This window comes from Cajanus cajan, chromosome 10, assembly GCF_000230855.2.
Source record: "Cajanus cajan strain Asha chromosome 10, NIPB_CcT2T_4, whole genome shotgun sequence".
NCBI classification, from domain to species: domain Eukaryota; kingdom Viridiplantae; phylum Streptophyta; class Magnoliopsida; order Fabales; family Fabaceae; genus Cajanus; species Cajanus cajan.
In genome coordinates, this window is record NC_138526.1 from 29,898,915 (window position 1) to 29,918,250 (window position 19,336).

At 37.5% G+C, this 19,336-nt stretch overlaps 2 long non-coding RNA genes across 2 annotated transcripts; both read left to right on the top strand.

Moving 5' to 3' along the window:
* Nucleotides 1–9,527: 9,527 nt before the first annotated feature.
* LOC145952789 (uncharacterized) lies at nucleotides 9,528–11,428 on the top strand. Its single transcript, XR_014430274.1, has 4 exons — nucleotides 9,528–9,716; nucleotides 9,791–10,423; nucleotides 10,582–10,642; nucleotides 10,786–11,428. It is a non-coding gene; the product is annotated as an uncharacterized LOC145952789 (long non-coding RNA).
* Nucleotides 11,429–11,478: 50 nt separating this feature from the next.
* Nucleotides 11,479–13,057, top strand: LOC145952788 (uncharacterized). Its single transcript, XR_014430273.1, has 4 exons — nucleotides 11,479–11,613; nucleotides 11,743–11,900; nucleotides 12,423–12,618; nucleotides 12,708–13,057. It is a non-coding gene; the product is annotated as an uncharacterized LOC145952788 (long non-coding RNA).
* Nucleotides 13,058–19,336: the final 6,279 nt, after the last annotated feature.

The following is a 19,336-nucleotide window of genomic DNA, read 5'->3' on the forward strand; positions in this document are numbered from 1 at the left end:
CATCTTTACGGTATCTAAAAAATGAGAAAGGTCGATGGTTAGAGAGCAAACGAAAGGAAGAGTAGAATCATCTTCCAGAAGTAAATCATTATGAGTCTTCGTCTTGCTCGGATTCGAAAAGGGGCCTAGAAAAGCATGCATGGATCCGTTAGAAAGCGAAAAAGGAAGAAGTACCTGTGATTAAAAGATTTTGAGACTGGCTTCCTCCATGCCAGGGATAGGAACGAATGGGTTAGCCCCTTCGCTCAAGTTGGAAATAGTCGCATTCTCCGTCAGCAAAGGAACGGAAGGAGTAGGGGAAACCGTCAAAGTCGCAGGTGTAGCCGTAGACGCGGATGTAGCGGAAGTTGCCATGGAAACGAGACGAAGATGAAGAATTCGAAAGTAAAAGAATGAGTGAGTGCTAAAAAATAGTAAAACGTACTCAAAGGGATGAAGTGAAAGGTTATATGAAAGAGCAAAATGGGCCAAAATGCAGTAAAGTCCTCTATGAAATTCAAAAAAGAGGGAAATCAAATTTTTTGGGTAACCGAAAATATTCGCTAACGGACAAAATTCGAAATTACGTCAGCGTATCCCAGAGAAGCGGAATCAATGCCGCCAAATTTACTGCAGCAGGTACGAAAAGGAGAAATTTGGAATTAATAATGTCACACTACAAGAAAAAGTTAAATTTCCGACGGATAATTTCCCACGGACAAAAATCCGTCAAAAATTTCCCACGGATTTAGATCCGTCAGAAATTTCTGACGGAATTTTAACTGATAGAATTTCTGACAGAATTTTAGATGGATTTAAATCCGTCTGAAATTTTTGACGAAATTTCCCACAGATTTAAATCCGTCTAAAATTTTCGACGGAATTTCTGACGGATTTAAATCCATCTAAAATTATTAAATAAAATATAAGCCAATTATTTTTTAAATGCAAGCAATCCTGATCCCATCGATACACACAACAATGCACTAAATAATATTTTCATTATTATATGGGTGTTTTCAAAATATAAATATATTGTAATGAATAAGATAAATATAAATCAGAGTGAGTGAGGTATGGCTAACCTATATATAATTATATGTTTAATTAGGTTATTATAAATTATAAACTAATTAGCATAAATGTGCTTTTTTTACTTATCTTGAAAAATACCAACACATGATGATAGAAAGAGTAGGAGAAGTGATGAACTAGCTCCTCCTAAGCTCCTCCTAGGCACGGATCCTCTTCAATGGAGATGAAACTAATTTGATGAACTCCTTGGACGAAGTTCTCCAGTTGAAGACAAGGCCAAGACCTTGAAGGAAGTATCCAAGCTCAAGCCTCAAGGGATTGCACACTTCAAAGTGTAGGAAACTAGGGTTTTCCTAAGAAACTATGAAGGCACTCTCTATAGCTCTCTCTTGGGGATTTCGGTGACTTTAGAATTGGCTGAAGTAAATTCAGATTATCATATATTCAAAAGTGATTACAATATGTGAAGAAAGAGCTTAAGTAGGCACGGTTTTGAGACACTTAGGTGCCTAAACCTAAACTACACAAAATGCCGCCTAAAATTTGAATTCAAATTTGAAATTTGAATTCAAATTTTGGTGCACATGGGTGTGGCCGTGAGTTTAGGTGATCCTTTGCATCTAGGTCTGATTTGAGAGTCATTTAGGGTGAATTTGAGTGTCACATGTTCAGCCACCAATTGGTGCAAAACATGTGACTCAAATGTAACTTAAATGGCTTCCAAATTAAACTCAATTTAACCTAGTTAGCCTACTTTAGTTTTTCTTGTATTTTCCTAATCTAGTGACCTAATTACAATGGTCCAACAAATACAATGGAAAGGAAAAATTACAAGAATGAAAATGAGCCCAATATTGGGTACCAAAAGCCCAAAGGCCCATGAAGCCCAAAACTAGGCCCAACAAGCCTAAAACCTAAAATGCTACTCTATGTGGTCCAAAATACAAGACCAAAATATATGATACCTATACTAACATGATGTATACAAAACATATGAAATTAGCTATACAAAATATGGCCCATGAAAAGTTCAACTTGGGCCTTCCCAGGCCCAATGGGCCCGATGGGCCCTGACTGGCCCAAACCTTCATGTCTAGCCAACTCCTCTTGAATCTTTGAGTATGTCACCTCTTGCACTCCAAAGCATGATTCCATCACATGATGTCCAAATTTAAGAATAACGTATCTTTTCTTTAATTTTTAAAAATCACTCATCTTTTTGAAAATAATGTTATTAATTAAATAAGGGGGAAAAAAGTTAAATTATGTTCTGCAAATCATATATATGTATCTATCATTTATTTCTAAATTACATCCAATATTATGTCATTTTCATGAAAACTTTCATTGATCTTCAATTTTGAAAATAAAATTTTTTCAATTCATTTTTAAAATTATTACTTAAATTTAATATATTTTTTATATCACAGTGTGCATGATATTTAAAATAAATTTCAAAAAAGTTGAAATAATGAAATAAGAGATCAAATCTGGGTCCATGTAAATGATCGAGACCTCGGAAACAACACATTTAATTATTGATATTTGTATTAATAAATTATTTTCTCTTAATAGTATATAAATAGTATTATCTTATATAAGTAGTTGTATGTGCCACTTAAATAAATAAATAAAAAAATTAATACTCACTTAAAAATTTGAGAAGAGATATACGTATGACGTTATTGAGAAAAACTTCAAGTAGGGGTTAATGAAATTTTTTCTAGATTAAATCTTCCTATTTAAAACTTAAAACATTAAAGTTAAAATAATTACACTAAATAATTATTTTTGTTCCTAATAACTGATTGATTTAAAAATATCTATTTAAGTTGTAGTAATTTCTTAAATTTACATTTTATTGATTTCTGAATTTTATATTTAAGTAAATCAGTAAAATACAAAGTAATGAGTATAAATACGAGTATTTAAAACTTCAATGAATCTATATATAGAAAGTAGAGATAAAGACAGAGAAAATGAATAGAAGAAAAATAGTTAAATATATAGATTTTTGATTATCTATAGTAATAGATAAAAGGAAATATACGTCATCTTGTAACTGATTTTGTCTAAAAAATAATAGATAATCATACCCTTAACGGATTTTTATTTTATATATTCTAATTTTATTTGTAATAATATGATTATATATTTAAATAGTTTAATTTTAATAATTTTTTAAGTATATTTTTGTCTTTTCACTTAAAATATTTGAATTTCTATATTTTAATTTGAATTATTTTTTAAGTATATTTTTGTCTTTTTGTCTTAAATTTTTGAATTTCTATATTTTAATTTTAATAATTTTTTATTTCTATTATTTATTAATTATTTTCTTTTTTAATGTTTTATAACATTATTAAAATTTTATAATTTTAATCTCTATAATTTTATCTTACTTTTTATTTTATAAATATAATTTGGATTATTCATTATATAATTAAATTAATTTTTTTAAATTTTTTGAGTTTACATTCCAAGAATGTATTGAAACCCCTCAATCTTTGATTATTAGATAGCAACAACATGGATATTCTGATTATTAGACATTATGTTATAATTCTACCGATCCTACTATATGTTATTTTTAAATTTGAACTCCTAAACTTTATTTGTTATGTATAACATTTTATTTTGTATGAATGAACTTGTTTTGATTTACAGAATTATGATTGATTTAATATCCTTAAATATGATAATTATTTAATACAAATTTGAATTAAAAAAAGATAATTTTTCACAGAATTTCCCACAGATTTATCCGTGGGTAATTTCCCACGGAATAATCCGTGGGTAATTTCCCACGGATGGACAAATCCAAGCCCTTAATTATGTCATCTTGAATAACGAATTATACAAGAGGGGTTTCAATGGAATTTTATTTAAATGTCTTGGGAATCATGAAAGTTATATAGCTATGGCAGAAATACATGAAGGTATCTATGGAGCACATCAGGCAGGTGAAAAAATGAAGTGGACTTTATCGAGAAAAGGGTACTATTGGCCAACCATGCTCAAGGATTGTATCGAATTCGCAAGAAGTTGTGAGGAATGTCAGAAACATGGACCAATACAAAGAGTACCAGCAAATGAATTACATTCGATTATTAAACCTTGGCCATTTCGAGGTTGGGCAATTGACATAATAGGACAAATTCATCCACCCTCCTCAAAAAATCATAAATATATATTAGTTGCCATAGACTATTTCACAAAATGGGTTGAGGCAATTCCTTTGAAGGAAGTCAAGCAAAAAGATATAATTGATTTTGTCGAAGATCATATTATAACAAGGTTTGGAATTCCTCAAACAATTACTACTGATCAAGGCACAGTTTTTACGGGTCGAAAAGTTGCTCAATATGCTCAATCGAGAGGAATTAAATTAGTAACTTCAACACCATATTATGCACAAGCAAATGGACAAGTAGAAGCTGCTAATAAAATAATTGTTAGTTTAATTAAGAAACATATCTCGAGCAAGCCTCGAAGTTGGCATGAAACACTTGTCCAAATATTGTGGGCTTATAGAAATTCACCAAGAGATGCTACAAAAACTACCCCATATAAATTGGTGTATGGGCATGAGGCTATTCTTCCCATAGATATTAATTTGCAATCAATTCACATACAGAAGCAGAATGACTTGCCTATTGAGGATTATTGGAATTTAATGTATGATGAGTTGGTACCTTTAGAGGAAGAAAGGTTGATAGCATTGCAAAATCTTGTTCAACAAAAGGAAAGAATCGAGAAAACATACAATAAAAGAGTCAAAGTGCGTAGTTTTTGAGTTGGTGACTTAGTGTTAAAAGTGATTCTTCTCATGGATCAAAAATCTCGACACTTAGGAAAGTGGTCTTATAGTTGGGAGGGACCCTTTATAATCGATCAAGTGTACTCAAAAAATGCATACGTGATTAAAGAGATAAATTCGAATGCAGCAAGTAAAGTGATTAATGGGAAATACTTAAAATGCTTTCATAAAAGGTCAAAGTACTAAAGCATACATCCAATATAAACCCAAGAGAAATTAACATTGATGTTCGAGAATTTAATTATTACAAAACTTGGATTTGAAATCCTTAAAGGCCTAATAAGCCTCATCCAGATTTTGCCTTCGAGAAGCGCACTAAGCCTCCAGATGTCTCTTCTGCTCCAAGGTCTTCACAAGTCTCGAAGATATCACCTTGCCCTCATCTTTGAGATTTTTCTGACGTTGAACAACGTCTTGGCTTTCAGCTTTCAAAGCAACTTGTTTCGAGCGTGAGTTGTTAAGCTCATGTTGCACGGCTTCAATAGATTTCTCGATGTCAGCCTCCTCTTGTTGTAATTTTTTCAGAGCAGGAATCATCTCTTCAGTGGATTTCCTAATCGAGAGCAATTCCTGCTTGAGATGTTCAAGCTTAGCATGATCTCCTTCGGTCCCCACTTCAATATGAGCCACCTCCTAAAAAGTGTCACCCCATTTAGCTCGAAGATCATGAGCGAGAGTGAAGGGTTTAATGAACTCTTGAAGTTCAAGATGAACTTCGGGAAGAAGGTCTAGAAAGGCGAGTAAGTCATCTATCATTTGTTGAACCTCGGTTTTGAATTCGGGAACAACAAATGCATGATCAAGGTCCTCAACATAAGCTTTAGACCGAAAAGACTCGAGCAAGGGTTGGAAATTAGCAGTTGACTCAGGGGATTTCTAAAAAATAGAAGTACCACTCGTCCAGTTCTCTAAAACATCAAAAATATTATCCACCTCGAGGTCGTCATGGAAGAAGCTGATTAAATCTAAATCAGTAGATTGAAGAAAAGGGGTAGGAGGCTTCGATGATTCGACACAAACTTGCTTAGATGGAGAGGGAGTCAAAGTTGGAGAATCGGTCGAATCTGCACAAGAAAAGAAAATAAGAAAGGTACATTTATTCGTACAACAATTGATAGATAGAAATGGACAAGAGTTATACCACGATTTGGACTTAATGGAGGCTTAAGCTTGAAACAGAGACCTTCATCTTGAGAAGATTGGTGCTGGGTTTCAATATTCACCAAAGGCTTCGACAAAGGAACCTTACCCTCATTACTCTAAGGAGGGATATCTGTCGAGGCCTTCTCAACAATGTTCAATTGTGGAGGAATCAACTGCAAGAAAATAAAGTTAAACGATAAGAAGAAACAAAGTGCAAAGAAATAAAGATTAAGGGAAGTCGAACCTGTTGTGGTTCTCTAGTGGAAATAGGAGTGTCCTTAGAGATGTCTCGAGAAGAATCAATTTGAATCACCTCAACACCCTACAGTTACAAAATCTTAGAAATCGAATAAGTAAGGAAACTGAGAATCGAGCTACAAGTCAGATACCTTAGGAATAAATTTCATTGCATCTTTAAGAAACTTCTCGACTTGTGGCTTCTGGGTCACTTTTGGTAGAGGGACTTGTTGTTTGCCTTTTCCTTTATCAAGTTTCCTCGAAGTCGAAACCTAAAGGAACAAAGAAAAATGAGAAAGGAGAAAATATGAGAGGATAAAGATGTAGTACTCACAGTCTTGGCACTAGACGAATCTGCTTTTTGTTTCTTCGAAGTTTCAAGATTCTGCAAGTACAAAAGATTTAGAGAGGGTAGTGTTAAATGAATCTAATTGAAAGTATAGATCGAAAGAAGTTGTACCTTAGAACGAAGGGAAACCTTATCCGACGCAGTCTTTCTTTTTTGAGTCTTCAGAGAAGACCCATTATCCTCATCATCACTTTCCCAATTCGGAGTTTCCTCAGGATGTTGAGGAACACGCTGAGGGATAGCAGCTGCATAATGAAAGGCAAGGATGAGACGAGTACAAGATAAAATTATATAATCTTATTTGTTAAAGACATTTACCAGGGGGAGGATTGGTATTATCGACCCAACACAATGGCCACCATCTCCTTCGAGGAAAATCGTACACGAAACATCTCGCGTAAGTAACTCGATCTTTTACAGGAATTTCTTTGTGCTCAAGGTAAAAAGGGTCAAGTGTCTTCACCCAAGGAGGGTGAGATAAATGTTTAACTAAACCAAAACGAGCGTTTGGGAGAAACGGAATATTTTTAGGATAAAAATTTTCAAAATCAATTTTTCCTTGCGGATTAATAACCTTTTTCAAGCGGATGTTCCTTTGTACCATTTTCGATAAAGAGGCAGATGCATCAAAGATGGTTCGACCAATGTTGTCAGGTTGTTTGTGGAGGATTTCGTTCGTAGGTTCTTTTTGTTCGAACTAGCACAACTTCACTTTGAATTTATGCGTGTTCGTGACATGACATAATCGAAGACTTTCAGTGAAAAATAAATCATACAAACAACAAATAGAGTTGATCGATTAAGGTGTTATTTCAGCACATTAGAAGATCTATGCTCTTTGTTCGAGCACGTCAGAAGATCTATGCTGGTTTTAGCACGTCAGAAGATTTATGCTTGTTTCAGCATATCATAAGATCTATGCTAATTATACAATCAAATTCATGCATGTAAGAATTAACGTGAATCGAACAAATGACATGTATATTGACTGCAGAAATCATATCCTTCATTAAATGGTAACAGAATTACAATTTTTAAGGATGACGAAACATGTTCAGATGACTACACTACACTAGACTAGATTATGCTATGCTATGCTATGCTACGCTATGTTAAGCTACTCCTAAAAAAGGAAAAAAGATAGGTGGTCGAGAAATCGTACCCAAAGCTGTCTCATATGCACAGTATGCCTTATGTGCAGGCTGCAGAGTGCGTGTGAGGTATTGTGGAAATTAGATTTCTGACCCCTTGCTACGAGCATGGCTCGTTTGATTTATAGACAAAGATTTGGGAAAGATAATTGTTTCTTACGTGCCCTAGAAGTGCATAACCGTTCCAAACTTCCACATCGTGGCTTATTCCCAGGCACGTCTTTGGATGACTCTTGGAACTTCTCATTAACTCCCCCAAACTGTTCTCCAGCCTTTGACACTTATCCTATGTTACTTCGACCGCTCTTAAATCGTGTCTCCTTTAATTTCTTCATTCTGAGAGGTTAGGAAGTGTATTCGTGTATGTCCGGATTCTTAGGATTTCGAGTAACCAACGAAAACTATACTTGAATGTTTCCTTAGTTTGCTTGTACTTTGAGAGGTTGTGAGGCTGTGAGCCTTTCTCCTGGGCAGCATCCTTCCTGGTTCCATGATTTCGAGAGTTTCACGAAAAGTGTCTTCGTGTATCTCTTAATTCTCTTCAGGCTTCGTATGCTCTCTTCAGAAACTTCTTTTGCCATTTTCCAATCAACTAAGATTTTGAGCACCCCTGTATTTTGAGTATCTCTGAATTCATTTTCTGGTGCTAACAAATGCCCCTTGGAAAACATTTGTTTCGAAGTAACTAAGAAAGAATGTTTTCCAATGCCTCAATTTTCTTTTTCTGATAAGACCTTATAGCCACGTGCTTCTCGCGAGAATTAAATGCCCCTGACATTATTAATTCCAAATTTCTCCTTTTCGTACCTGCTACAATAAATTTGGCGGAATTGATTCCACTTCTCTGGGATATGCTGACACAATTTCAATTTTTGTCCGTTAGCGAATATTTTCAGTTACCCAAAAATTTGAATTCCCCCTTTTTTGAATTTCACAGCGGGCTTTTACTGCGCTTTGGCCCATTTTGCTCTTTCATATAACCTTTCACTTCATCCATTTGAGTACCTTTTACTGTTCTTTAGTACTCACTCATTCTTTTACCTTTGAACTTTTCATCTTCATCTCGTTTCCATGGCCACTTCCGCTGCGTCCGCGTCTACGGCTACACCCGCGACTTCGACGGTTTCCCCTACTCCTTCCATTCCTTTGCTGACGGAGAATGCAACTATTTCCACCTTGGGTGAAGGGGCGAACCCGTTCGTTCTTATCCCTGGCATGGAGGAAGCTAGTCTCAAAATCTTCTAATCACAGGTACTTCTTCCTTTTTCGCTTTCTGACGGATCAATGCATGCTTTTCTAGGCCCCTTTTCAAATCCGAGCAAGAAGAAGACTCATAATGATTTGATTCCAGAAGATGATTCAACTCTCCCTTTCGTTTACTCTCCAAGCATCGACCTTTCTCTTTTTTCGGATGCTGTGAAGATGTTTCGAGCTTTTCCTCCTCCTAAGGACAAACACATTCAATGGTTGGACCGTGTTGAGGCCTCGAAGCAATCTATTTGGAAGGAAGTTGGAATATTCGATTTCGTTCAATTATCGAAGTACGATCTGAACGTTTTCGATCCCCAGATGTTGTTATCTACTATTTTCTTTTGGAATAGGGAAACTCGTGCTTTCAAATTTCCTTATGGTTTTTTCTGCCCAACTCTCTTGTATATCGCTACCATTACGGGGTTGAAACCTTTAGGGACCGTTATCTTCTTGACATTCTCGAAGAAGAGATTCTGATGACCGAAACTTTGATCGTCTGGGACAAAAAGACGTATTTTGCCTTCGTCAGTGCACATTATGGCGAAGAAGGTACTCCTCACTACTAGAAAGGTGCAATTCTACATCGTCAATTTTACATCGGTTTAGGTAGAACCGATGTAAAAATTAGATGCGGTGGCATATTCGTAAATATAAGTTGAATGGAAAGCAAATTTACATCGGTTATGTACAAAACCGATGTAATTATTAAGCATTTTACATCGGTTTTAATTGGACCGATGTAAATTTAAATGTGCGGTGGCAATCTTGTAAATATTTACAAGTAGATCTACATCGGTTTTCAAAATAACCGATGTAGTATTGAAGCTAGGGTTTATCACGTACAGTGTGCGTTGCAATCTGAAGTGCCTCCACCATTCTCACAACGTCAACCTCCTCCCTCCAAGATCTCTCCTCTCCACCAAGGCCATCTTGCTCTCGGTAGCCACGAAGACAAACACGGCAAACTTGCCGAGGGCCTTACGAAGCGTGGCGGCGCTCTTGTAGTCACCGTAGATGAGCACGTACTCGAGGAGCTCGTCACAGTGGACCATGGCGAGGAAGTCGTCCTTGAAGACGAAGAGGTAGTCGCGACCGTGGAGCTAGGAGGGGCGACAGGGACACGTGGTGGCGGTGACAATGAAGTGTAGGTTGCGGCAGGACTCACGAAGGCTGGCGGTGAGGGCGTCCTTGCCGACACCGCTGGGGCCGTGATGATGAGGTCTTTGCTTGATGGTGGGATGCGTGTTGAAGATCTACCATCCATACCTCGTTTTGGATCGTCTCCTCGTTGAGCCAGCATAGGCTTCCATAAGATTCCCCCGAAGGATTAAGGGAACCTGATTGTGGCTATGGCGTTGCTGCTAGGTTGTGGCATTTCATATATCACAGCATTTATCTGGACCAATATATATCTTCAGAGTTCTCCTCACTTATTAACACTCCTAAGCAGTAAAAAAGGTAGTGTTTTTTAGAAACTTACTTGGTTTTTATGTTGCTGTAGCTATTTTTACTTTTATGCATTTTTGTTATTGTCAGCACTATAAACTGTCTTTATTGTTCCTTGATAACGAAGAGTTGGCAAATTACTATGGTGATTGAAAGTTTCTTTTGTTCAGATTCGAGGATGGAAGGCATGGGAGGCAGAAACTTCATCTCATGGTTACGAGTTTGCCAATGGTACAATGACCAATGATGTATTTAACATTTTTTGAGTGTAAAAATAACTAGTTGCTTAATTTTACTGATAAGTATTCCAATTTACTTTGAAATGCTGCAACATGCAATCTCATGCCAATATTGGGAATTTACTATTCCTGCAGATCCTTCAAGATTCTGGCTTACACATGAAACATCGTTTGTGAGAGGTCATGCTTCATTTTGGACAAGATATTCAATCTTCTTCTATATAGTAAGATTCATTTTACTAATCTGCTATGTTTTCACTTTTTATTGGCTTAAGGTTGTATGTGGTATGGCTCAGAAAAATGGGGCAGTGAATTAGAACTACTAATGAATTCACTATTGCCATTTTTTCATATCATTAGTAATAAAATACCTGCTTACTTATAACAAATTAAATTTAAGATGCTCTTTTTAAATTGACCTCTTGTATACAATTTCTTGCATGTTTCCAATTTCAGAGATGCTTCTTTAGACAATTTTATAGGTCTGTGGGCAAGGCTGACTACTTGGCTTTGCGCAATGGATTCATCGCTGTGAGTCCTACACCACAAGACATGTTCTTTTTAACACTCTTGTACACGATACATTTGTTTGAAGTATTATATTGAGTCTGTTTAAATACAAACTTAGAAAAACTTTTAAGAGCTTCTCTATTGAAAATAATGAGTTTTTTCTAATCGAAAAATTCTCAAAAACTTATCTAAACTTGTATCAAAACAGTCTCTTTGTCTATGATTTTTCCAATGGTAACTTGTTTGACATACATGCTCACTATGTTGTTGACAGTCCTGTCCTCTGGGCATCATTTGTTTTTTCCTGCTTCTAAATGTTTATGCTTCTAAATGTCCGTCAATCTCATCCATTCTTCTATTCTTCCCTTTTCTCTTCCCTAACCTAACGCCTCTTTTTCTTCTTATTCTAGGGAAGTCAAATCCTCTTCTCGCAAAATCTCACCTCCACAATAGGTATTCTTAATTTCATGTTTATCAAATCAATTGCACCTTAATCATATTATGTCCACTTGTCAATCACCTAACACGAGGGATATAGTGTATAACGAAATGCAAGTCATGAATTTATGGAATTTGCAACAGGACCATCTATGCAGATGCAAGTTGTCAAGGTGCTCTGCTCGGGCTAGAGAAGGAAGGCTTCAAAGTTACTTGAAGATTTTGATTCCAGAAATCACTCATTAACAACTGAAGATTTTGTTGATATTTTTAAGTACTATGCACACTCTCCTGATCCACTGGTATGCTCAATTACCAAATATGTTCACAAAATGAATGTGGCATATACATGTTTGTTGTTTCCGAAAGTGTTGTTGATATTATAGTTTATGATTTTCTCCTTTTTGTAATGTGGCATTGTTATTGTAAACTTAATTGGACAAATTCACATGCTACTTGACCCGCCTCAATGGACCCTGGATTTTTAAATATCTTTGCCCAGTTCCAAAACTTCCAATGTTGTGCTCCAGGATTCTATGTTTAGTGCATAGGATCTTATACACAGGTACAGGAATGCAATTCAACATACATAATATATCAATTTATTTACAGATGGCAGTTTTGCATACTGTTGAATTGTTCCACAAAAGATGGAAGGCTACAGGAATCAATTTTAGTTTTGCATTTTGTGTTGTGTGTTTTTAAAGATTGAAGACTAAAGTGTGCATGAGCCAGAGTTAAAGGGGGGAAACGGGATTTTGCTCTTAGTTTTATTTTGAAATTGGAACAATGTTATGTTGTGTTTGAAACTGGTCAATATGTAGGTGATCTAGCTGATCCAACTGCACCGAATGCTCTGCTGGTCGGTGGCTTGGCTAAGCCAAATCATGTCTCGGTCACTGGATCAGAATTGCAACTAGATCGGCCAGTCGGTGATGCCATAATCTAAGTGGATAAGACTGCTGCTCCTGATCATGTAGTAGGTGATCCAGCTGCTGATTTGGTTCCATTCCAACCAAGGTATTGTGTTGTTTTTTTTGTTGCTGCTATTATAAAAGCATGGTTTTTTGATTAATAGCCTATAATTTGGGGTTTTGTTGTGTTTTCAGACTGACCTCCGTTTCCAGAGCCATGCTGTTCTTGTGTTGCAAAAGGCTGTCGAGGCATATTTCTTTTTGTCGAAGCCGATAGGTTACTAGGGGAAATAGGTGTTTACTATCAGTCATATTAATTGTGATAGGCAAATATAGCTAAAAGTTTGTGAAGGTCTGATTTTTAGAAGTTTGGCATGTAATTGATTTTTTCCAAGTAGGTGATCCAGCTGCTGATTTGGTTCTAGTCCAACCATGGGATGAATTTTCATATAATTTGAATTTTTATTGATCTAAAAGATGCATTGAACCATATCTGTAGCTGCATATATTTCATAATTATTGAATGGATTTTATATTTTTAACAAGTTAGTCTTTTTAATTTTGCGCATCTTAATGCACATCTGATATGAAAACTTTAACGGTGATCTAGTGCGGTACTTGGCTGCGGGAGAGCACTTGGTGGAGCACCAGCTAAGAATCTAATTTTTTTTTTTAAAAGCAATCTACATCGGTTTAAAGTAGAACCGATGTAGATATGCGTTCAAATCTACATCGGTTTTATTTACAACCGATGTAGATTTGAACGCAAATCTACATCGGTTTTCTGACAACCGATGTAGATTTGAACGCAAATCTACGTCGGTCTATTCTACATCAGTTATAAAACCGATGTAAATTACCTTCCAGAACCGATGTAGAATAGTGCTTTTGTAGTAGTGCCTGTTACTGACTCTGAGCATATTGCCTTCTTACTCTATTGGCTATCTGCTTGTGTCTTTTGTACCCCTTCTCTACAAGTTCCCAAGTACTACTACACACTCGCCTAGGCTTTGCATCTGAAGAAAAATATTTGCTTGAGCAAGTTGTTACTTGCCTCTTTTTATAACTGTCTCGACGAAGCCTCGAAAATTTTGTTTCGGGAAACTAGCCCTCGAAACCTCACAGGGCCACTCTGGCTTCTACAATTATGGCTTAATGCCATTTTCAAGAAGAAACTGAAGCTTCTTCCTCTTCAAGCCTGTAGACCCCTAAAATTGTCCAGGTCGGAAATAAAGCTTGAAGACTCTCGAAGACTGAAGGAAGATCAGCCAGAAGGACTTCCAGAAGGCCCAAGGAGGGTTCTCTATAGGTCTAGAGGTCTTAGGATAGCTAAAATAAGAAAAGTGGGAGGAAAGAAGCCCAATACGGTCTCCCAGAGGTTCAGTACGGCCGTATTGAACATTTTGAACTTCAATAGGCCGCACTGAACTCAATACGGCCGTATTGAAGTTTCTGGACTTCAATACGGCTGCATTGAATTCAATACGGCTGCACTGAACTTCAATACGGCCGCACTGAACTTCAATACGGCCGCACTGAACTTCAATACGGCCGTATTGAGGTTTTTTGAACTTCAATACGGCCGTATTGAATTCAATACGGCCGTATTAGTTCAAAATTTCAATGTTGACCGTATTGACCCTCTTAAACCGTATTGAGCCTCATCCCTATAAATATGACGTCAATGGGACGTCATTTGACACTTTTACACTGAGTTTTGACTCCCTCCTTGAGTATTCTGGGGTTTTTGAGCAGTGTTCTGCCCTAGAAATCTCTTTGGGAGTCGATCCGACGAAGTTCTGGAATTCCGAGCACTTAGCTTGGAGATTCGAACTTAGTCGAAGGGAAATCCTCCGGATTTCCATAGTTAAAATTTTTTAGGAAGGAGTGAGCGGGCTTGTAGAGCGAGGGAACGCCAAAAAGCTTCCCAGTTTTACTTGATATATAAAAAGCACGCTTCAAGAGGTCTTTTCTAAAAATCCCTTCTTTTACTGCTTTCTGATTGTACATATTTAAACTGTCATCATGTAGATAGTTAATTTATAATTGCTTAGAATAAATAGGGGTAATTTAGTAATTTCGCACTATAATTGTTAAATAATCTGTCATAGGGAACCCGAAAGGGGCGCTGTGGGGTGCTAACACCTTCCCCACGCGTAACCGACTCCCTTACCCGACTCTGGTTGTAATGGCCGAAGTCGATTTTTGAAATCGATTGCCTTAAACTTCTTTTTCCAATGTTTTGAGTAAAACATTGGTGGCGACTCCATGAACCCTTCCTTTTTATGAAAACCGCTAATCCATGGAGGGTCCCGCTTGGGATTAACATGGATTGGTGAGCCTTTTAATAAAATTGCTCGTTTGACGAGGTCTCAGTTTGAGAATAAGTCATTCTAGCAATCCATATTTTTAAACAAACAAAAGAGTCCAACCATCCTTCGCGAATGCCGAAAGCCCGTTTCGGGCCGGTGGCGACAGATGGCGACTCCACTGGGGAAGCCTCGAGAGTCAGTCCCATTTAGTGACAGATTATTTTTAACAAATAATAGTTAAAATTACTTCATTACCCCTTGCTTGTATGATAACACGTTTTATCTATTTGGCTTTAATAACTGTTGTATGTTTAAATTTTCGCAATTGTTTGAAATAAAAACTGCACACAAACCTTTGCACACAACAGTTCCCTCTATACCCGGGGGCATGAGTGGTAAGCCATAGGGAGTGGATGTTAGTACGGCCGGTTGTCGAATGGGTCTATAGGTGCCCGTAGACCGTTGTCGGAAAGCATCACTCAAGGTGATAACCATGAACTCGAGTCCGACAGTGCGTTGGAGCTTTCCATCGGCTTACGACGAGAGGAATTGGGTCCCTATAATGGGGGCACCTTGGGGGCCTCAGACCGGTGAGAACAGTTAGAACCACCTTGAATATGCACCTTTCTGCAGGAAACCCCTACCTCGTGATTCGCTCGTGACTGTTCGTGGATGAGTGAATTGTTTGTGTAAATGCTTATGTGCAAATTGTTTGTGCATTAATAAATAACCTCGTGATAAGGTCTAAAGAATAATCCCCATGCATGAAAAAACCATGACATGAGAGGAAAAACCATGTGTGAAAATATAATAAAAGTGAGGAGCATGTGCATCATTACCAATAAGATATCATGCATCCTCATAAACCATGCATTCTAGGGTCACCAATACCTCTTGACATGAGTAAAAGAGACCCATAATTATCGAGATTCTCCGTTGAGGAGAGATCATAAGTCAAGGAGGGTGGTAACACTCTGTTTTAAAAAGGCAGCGCCTTAAAAATGGAGGGTTATCAAGCTCATGTCAAGAGCGTATTCATAAATTAATTAAATTAAATATTCATTTTTAGAAAGTGGCTGGTCATCTCTCTGTCCTCACACGCGCACAGAAAATCAAGAAGATGGACGCGTTGGAGGAACAAAATAAGAAGCTTACAGCCGAGCTCTCACAGCTCAAGGAGCAAATGGCGCAAATGATGGAACTCATGCGTCACCACAATATACAAGGGGCTGAGCACAGTGACCATGAGTCCCATCATGTTGGAGGAAGAGTGGAACAAGAGCTGAAAAGTGGGAAGCTAGCTAAACCTTCCCAATCATTTAAAGCTAAGAAGACCTTTGGGAAGAAGAAGGAGGGAGGAGTCAGTGCCATAACCATTTCCTCATCTTCCTCCACTTCGAAGTCAGGAAGATCGCAATTCACCCCTGTGAAGAAGTTTGATAAACTTCCGACCACCTACAGCGATCTCCTGCCGAAGCTAGTGGAAGCACGTCTTCTAGCTTACGTTCCACCAAAGAAGATGGATCCACCTTATCCCGAGTGGTACAAACCACAAAATAAATGCCTATACCACTCGGGGGCACCAGGGCATTCAACAGAGAACTGCCTAGCTCTCAAACACAAGGTCCAAAGCCTTATTGATGCCGGGTGGATCACTTTTGATTCGACAGCGCCCGACGTGAGCAAGAATCCTCGGCCAAAGCAGGATTAGAAAGAAGAACAAGCCACGATAGGGCCCCTTCATATTTTTCTTTTCTTTTAGAGACTCATGATCAGTACCCGAGATCATGAGAACCTTTTCATGTAAATAAGGGTTTTTGTACAGTTTTAATACATATCAATAAAGAGGCATTTTTCACATATCATTCTCTCTTTTGTTCTTTTCTCTCTTTCCTCAGTAAAAATTCTAAACCTAAACAGAACCAATAAAATAATTATGTCTGTAATTGTTCGCTCTGACCGGGATCCAAAAGTGAATGGGTTGAGTTGGAGAGTGATGAGGAGACCATCTCTCCGGATCTGCAAAGACTGCTAGAACGAGAAGCTCGCTTACTCCAACTCGTCAAGAGAAATTGGAGACTGTGAATTTGGGGCATGGCCGAGAGATATAAGAGGTCAACATTGGGACCCATATCAGTGATGAAATAAGGACACATGTTTCCGCTATGATTATAATAAAATCATTCTTCATTGCTTCTTTTCTTGCTTATAATAAAATTCTAAACCACATTATTTTTTAACCCTGTTTGAATAAACATGAATGAGGTTAAAATCATCTTAATAATAATAAACCCACATTATTTTTATGTGGAGGTGTGTGTGACAACTTGGAGCACCTTCCCTTGGCCTTGACAAGTGCCATCATGGGTAAAAAGAAATCTTTCAAAATAAAAGAAGCTCGGCAGGAAACTCAAAAAGGGGACTGCGCAAAAATAAGAGCAAAAGACCCGCTAGGAATCCCACAAAAGGGTGACCTAGGCAAAAGTTAGGGTTACAAAAATAAACAAAAACAAAGGTCCGCTAAAACGCCACAAAAGGGTGTTTTAGGCAAAAATAAGGACAATCAAAAAACAAAAAGGAAATCCATGATGGTACCATGAACCGAATTCAAAAAGAAAGGTTCAAGGGAAGCTATCCAAGTTGTCAAAATCACAACGTCAATAAACAAAGATTTTCTTAACTTCATAAGTGTTTAATCAAACAAGCCTAAACACTTAAGCCTACCATTGGCCATCCATTCTTACAAAAACCATTTTTGAAAAATAAATCCCCTCTAAAACACAAACTTCAGAACAAAAATATCTTTCCTTTCTTTTCTCTCTTGTCCCAAAAGATTTTAGAATAATCTAGTGGAAGCATGGAGAAATAAATCATCACTGATAATGGATCTAATCTGAACAACAAAATGGTGGAAGAACTGTGCTAAGAATTCAAGATCCAACACCATAACTCTTCCTCATATCGGCCAAAGATGAATGGGGCAGTCGAGGCAACCAATAAGAACATCAAGAAAATAGTGCAAAAGATGGTTGTCTCATTTAAAGACTGGCACGAGATATTACCCTTCGCTTTCCATGGTTATAGGACTTCTGTACGCACATCTACAAGAGCTACTCCATTCTCCCTCGTCTATGGGATGGAGGCAGTACTACCCGTCGAAGTCGAAATACCTTCCCTAAGGGTAATCATGGAAGCAAAACTTTCCGAAGCAGAACGGGTTCAAAGCCGGTATGACCAGTTGAACCTCATTGAAGAAAAACGGCTGAACGCCATATGCCATGGTCAAGCCTATCAGAGGAAGATCAAAAAGGCTTTTGACAAGAAAGTCCACCCTCGAGTCTACCATGAGGGAGAGTTGGTAATGAAGAAATTGCTACCAACTCGAAAGGACAAAACCAGAAAGTGGGCCCCAAATCACGGAGGACCATACGTGGTAAAACGAGCCTTCTCAGGAGGAGCACTGATCCTCACAGACATGGATGGAAAAGAACTTCGATACCCAGTCAACGCTGACGTGGTAAAGAAGTACTATGCTTGAAGACGTTGCTTGCATAGGCCCGCTAGGATGAAAACCCAAAAAGGGCGTCCTAGGCAAAAGTTAGGGCAAAATAAAAAGCCCGCCAGTACAAGGGTACTAGGCAAAACAAAGGCGAATTTATCCCCGCTAGGATATGTCCTAGGCAAAAATTAGGGGCAAAAGAATAAGATACAAAAACAAAGCAAGCAACGGTCACTTGAATCGAAAACCGAAAGGCGGTTCAAGTGATTATCTTCTAGAAGCAAGCGTCTTGCAGCATCTACGCTCCTGGCTCAGGCATCTCACCCGAAGCAACTAGGGGAATGTAAAGAGCAACAATTACAGATATAATTGTTAAGCCCAATGTATATAGCCTACCCTGGCCAGCCATTCTTCAGAAAATCCTTCTGTATATCTTTCTGTAAAAACACTTGTGAATATCAATAAAATATCTATTCATTTTCTCTTCTCTCTTGACCATGTGATTATGCCTCTAAAATTGGTATTTCTAAAAAATTGTATGAAATTCCTTAATAATCGGTCAATAAAGAAAATTGGAGGGGTTCCTATAAAATCCATAATCTCCTGCATAAAAGGCTCACAAAAATATTCCCTCACGTCGATGACAGAAATTCCTCCAAGAAAAGGAGGATAGGGAGAACCATTCATTTTTCTAAAAACATTAAATAATAAAACTTGCATTTGTGCATCACACACATTAGTTGCACATTCAAAGACCTTATCATGAGGCAATTGCATAAAATAGAAAAAATAGAAAATTGCTTGTGTATGACAGCAGTCAACAAAAGCCGAAAACGAAAAAAGGCAAGGATACAAACAATACTCCTCAGTTTGTACAGAATAATTGAGCCTGGAGAGGCTTGCTGAAAAAATACTTCCTCAGAATAATTAAGCCTGGAGAGGCTTGCAGAAACAATACTCTCTCACCATACAGAATAACCGAGCCTGGAGAGGCTTGCCGAAAAAATACTCTC